This window comes from Armigeres subalbatus, unplaced genomic scaffold (assembly GCF_024139115.2).
Source record: "Armigeres subalbatus isolate Guangzhou_Male unplaced genomic scaffold, GZ_Asu_2 Contig1286, whole genome shotgun sequence".
Taxonomy (NCBI): domain Eukaryota; kingdom Metazoa; phylum Arthropoda; class Insecta; order Diptera; family Culicidae; genus Armigeres; species Armigeres subalbatus.
Window position 1 is genome coordinate 163,216 of NW_026942052.1, and position 4,545 is coordinate 167,760.

The window sequence follows — 4,545 nt, forward strand, 5'->3', positions numbered from 1 at the left end:
TTCCCCGAGAGGGTAAAACAATAATTCCCTGAGAGGGTAAACAGTAATTCCCTGAGAGGTATCCCTGATAGGGTAACAAATCATTCCCCCGAGAGGGTACCAATGTATGAATATGTAAGCAAATAGTTGCGTAGAATATTGTTGATGATTTGGTTTTGATTTAGATGCGAGATGTTCTAGAGCCTGGTAGGTTCTATCCGTGACTGAATTCCGAGATCAGTAGTTGATTTGAGTTCAGTGTTAGAAAATGTAAACAAAGAAAGAAACATGTAAGCAATGAGTTGCGTAGAATATTGTTGATGATTTGTTTCTGATTTTGATGCAAGATTGATGTTCTAGAGCCTGGTACGTTCTATCCATGACTGCATTCCGAGATCAGTGTTTGTCTTGAGTTCGTTGTTAGAAAATGTAAACAAAAAAGTTGGGAAAAGTAAGCAAAGAGTTGCGTAGAATGTTGTTAATGATTATTTTTCGATTTTGATGCAAGATTGATGTTCTAGAGCCTGGTAAGTTCTATCCATGACTGCAGTCCGAGATCATTGGTTTATTTGGGTTCAGTGTTAGAAAATGTGAACAAAGAAATAAGAACATGTGCGAAATACGCGCGTAGAATATTGTTTACTGTTAATGATTTATTTCTGATTTTTGATCAGATTGCTGTTCTAGAGCCTGGGTAAGCCTTCTATCTATGACTGCATTCCAGATCAATCTGCCACATCGGCATTCAGGGTGTTTCTCTCGTAGTGCTGCTGCCACCTTTGATCACCTCACGCTCGCACCTGTAAGAAGGTTCCTGTTTATGTCCCCTCCATGTGGGCCCTGTGGATACTTTTTTCGAGGAAAGAAGGTGCTTCGGACTACCGCCATTCCGCGAGGCTGGGCAGAGATTTATGCATCGTTGGCTGTTGTCATTCGATACAGCAGATCATCCGGTCCGATGACCGGTCTATACATTTCCTCCCTCTTTCTTACCTTTTGCGTTCCTGTTACTGATGACGAGTTTTTAACGTCCCGCAGTGGGATCCATCGTACCTTCTGCTCCAGCTGTGCGCGTAGAACGCCTCTTTTCTCGTCCTCGTGTCTCCCCTTCGTGTGGGCAGTGCACGCTTGATGATGCCAGAAGCGTTGAAGAAAGCGGCCTTTAATCCTCAGTGACATCGCTTTGCGTTGATTGGCTGCCACCCAATCACGCAAGTTGGCGTACCTTGGCCCAGCACTATGAAGCTTTGGTTCCCAGCTCGTTGGTGGTGCCACAGCTTTGGTAGAAGGTAGCCGCTCTGATGCCCGCTTTTCCACACTTTCTGTCCTGTCCAACAAATCTCCTGCAGCGCCACGACGTCGAAGTTGCGGGGATGTAATTCATCGTAGATCATCCTGTCGCAACCTGCGAAACCTAGCGACTTGCAATTCCATGTTCCAAGCTTCCAATCGTGATCCTGTATTCGTCGCCTAGGTCTTTGCCAATTATATCGAGTCACATTATCTGGTTTTCCAGGCGGCTTATTGGGCCTGCGCAAACCTCCTGTCTCGTCGGAGAAATGACCGTCACGTAAGCCAGGGCGGCTTTTTAGCATCCCACCTAACACCAGGACTTGAAGCTTGTGGAGGCTTTGAGCAGCACACGGTCGCTTTAAGGTTCAGGGCCTACTATGATGATACAAGCACAGCTTTTTTTTTTATAGAGGTTTAACAGGGCCCACTGTAAAACCCCACCACATCCTAGGCAAGCCCCACAACTCGCAGATGGCCTGGGGAGGGATCGTCAAGCCCTTGGACATAGTCCCTGCTGGATCACATGCAAATGCCGTAAATTAGTGCGTCAATGCCAGACATGTAACGCGGCACCAAACAAAAATAGTCAACATGTGACATCACCACGACGGGATATGTCTTTGGTTGCCATATCAGTGCTAATGGCGTAAGCCCACTCATCGTGGCAAGATCGTGCTGACAAGTTGTACTTATATTTAAAAATTCAATTTAAACGCATTCTTTAACAAAAATTATTATTATTTATATTATTTAGCTTATTTTTTAATCTGTTAACATGTTTTCTGGGATGTTGTTTTAACTCTTCTGCAAAGCAGTATCAACCTTTTGAAGGATTTGATTCTATGCTTTGAATTTGAACATACCATTCCAACACATTAGAAATGATTTTTCAATACTTGGGTAGAACCGATGCTTCTATGGATCTTCTGGGCATCTAAATACTCCAAATATTGAATGGAAGAATGTCTTTTGTTTGAAATGATAGGTACGGAGTAGAATTCAAAGAAAAATATAACAAGGTCACAGCTGTTTTGGATAAACCAAATGCACAACGAAAGTCATTGTCCATAAAATTCTCAAAGCCTACCTGTAAATGTTGTATCCTACTATCACTAACAGGTGGACCACTATCGTCACCAGGAAGGCAGTCATGCCGACGCAGCTCTGCGTAGGGCATTGCACACTAGCTTGCGCATTTGGCTGCTGAAGTCTGAAAAAAAAAACAATCCAATATTTATTATTCTACCATTATCGCAAGCAGCACCAAAACCCCCAACGACTAACCTCTCTGGTGAAACCCCCCGCCATGCCTTGCTTGTGACCTGATTCATCCCGTCTCACCATTTCGTGGATCAAATCCTCTGCATGTCGTACCCGCCGCCCTGATTTCAGTGCGGTCGGCGCCCGCGCCTGGTTGTTCAGAATCGAATCCGTGCCGGCGTGCACTTTTCTCCGATGAACGAACGGACCTCGGTAAACCGTTTGACCCATCACGTTCTGGTTGCGCAGCAGAGCATCCACTTCGTGACGCTGGATTACGCTGCCCAGAGCCGATCTGGGGTGCGCCTCCTGCTGCTGCTGCTGGTGCGTCACGCGCGGCGGTGGCGGCCCAGCACCACCCTGCACCGATAGCAGACCTAGAGTTCGTTCCTCGACGACCAATTCACTCCTCATCCAGCTTCGTATTGAGCACCGCAGGTTGTTCGTGCGTGGCCGTCTGGGCTTCCCAAATCTGTCGCAGTTCGCGGGCGCGTTGTAATCCTCAAACCACCTTTCCGAAATCATCCTTCTGCAACGGCTGGGGTGTTCCTTTTGGTATTCCTTCCTTCTGCAGCTCCAGTTTTTTCTGGTAATCCTGATATTCTGGGCTTCAATTTAAGCTTGATCCTGGATCCTGTGGCACTCCTGCCTTTAATTTGTCCAGGAATATGCAGCGACGTGGTCAAAAAGTGGAACACATCGTGATCGTCCGCCAATCCACCGGTTGCAGCGGACACACCGAAATAACCGGTCTTCGGGAGCACCACATTCTCCGCTACGGAAGGCTAACATTTCGTAGTCCTGCATCGCCGTTTGGTCATTCCATTGTGGAACAACGCACCGCTGTGGATGTTGTTTGTCAGTACTCGATTTTGGCACGCGTTGGGAAATGGCAGCGAAGTCTCTCATAAACAGCCCGACAGCAACTGGGTAGAAACCCATCGCTAGAAAAGAAACCATCCCACGTTAGATACGTTTTGTCGAATTACCAACCGTCGGATACGCACTTGGTGTGATCGAACTTCTTTGTACCGTCGTTCAGAACGGCCGATATGTACGGGTTGTTGTGCTTATTGTCGTTATCGAACGAATCGAAGAAAATACCCAAACCAACCCAGCGATCCGAGGAAACCGAACACCTCGCCGGTGTAGTCACCCTTCTCGGTCGTGTACCAGAAGGTAAACCGTCGGCACCAATGCGACCACGACCGGAAACCCGGAACACAACGTCTACCTCCCACCAGTCGAAGTTGGTGCGCTGCTTGGTCCAGATGGCACCCTTTTGGCTGCGGAGCGATGGCGCTATTCGGACATTCTCCGAACTAGCGATGGCATCTGTGGAGTAATAAAGGGAAATGTTATTAGATATGTTAATAAATTGACAAATAATTTTGCGTTATTGGCTAAGCAGCGCAGATGACGCTCTGTAGAATCGAGGATAAGCATCGCGCTGTCGACAAAGATAAAGGACAAGCAAACTCGACCGTAAAAGTAATTATTTTGCAGCCTCACTACGAGCAACGCGAGAAAGTAGGAGTGGCCTTCCATACTAAGGTCCGGAGTATCTGTAGTCAGACATAGACTATTAAGTCAAACGAAGCCTGCACTGCTGTAATCTGAAAAGGAACGTGTACGCCATTTTCCAAAAATAGTGTTAACGAGTAGTACTCATCGAGCTCTTTAACAGAAAAATGGAAAACATGTATGTTGTAATTTGGCGCATACGTCACTTTTCCAGATTACGGCAGTACACAGATCATTCAACGTCGATGCAAAAAACGTTATATTAATCACTACCGTGCTGTGGAGGCTCTCCTGATGCGTACGTTGGTGCATTGGATCCACGATAAGCCCTTTAAGGCGATCCTACGAGATTTCAGCGACATAGACATAACTATTTTTGAGCATGAGCTGAATGAAGCATGGGTTCAGATACGATGATGGAGAGCTGCAGGGCATTTGTGCGCAAGCAGGCCCTATCAAAGCGACAGTGTGCCGCTAAAATCGCACAGG

The 4,545-nt window shown here is 46.6% G+C and overlaps 1 pseudogene; it reads right to left on the reverse strand.

Annotated features, from left to right (window-relative positions):
- Nucleotides 1-2,307: 2,307 nt before the first annotated feature.
- Nucleotides 2,308-3,867, reverse strand: LOC134202563 (protein ERGIC-53-like; annotated as a pseudogene).
- Nucleotides 3,868-4,545: the final 678 nt, after the last annotated feature.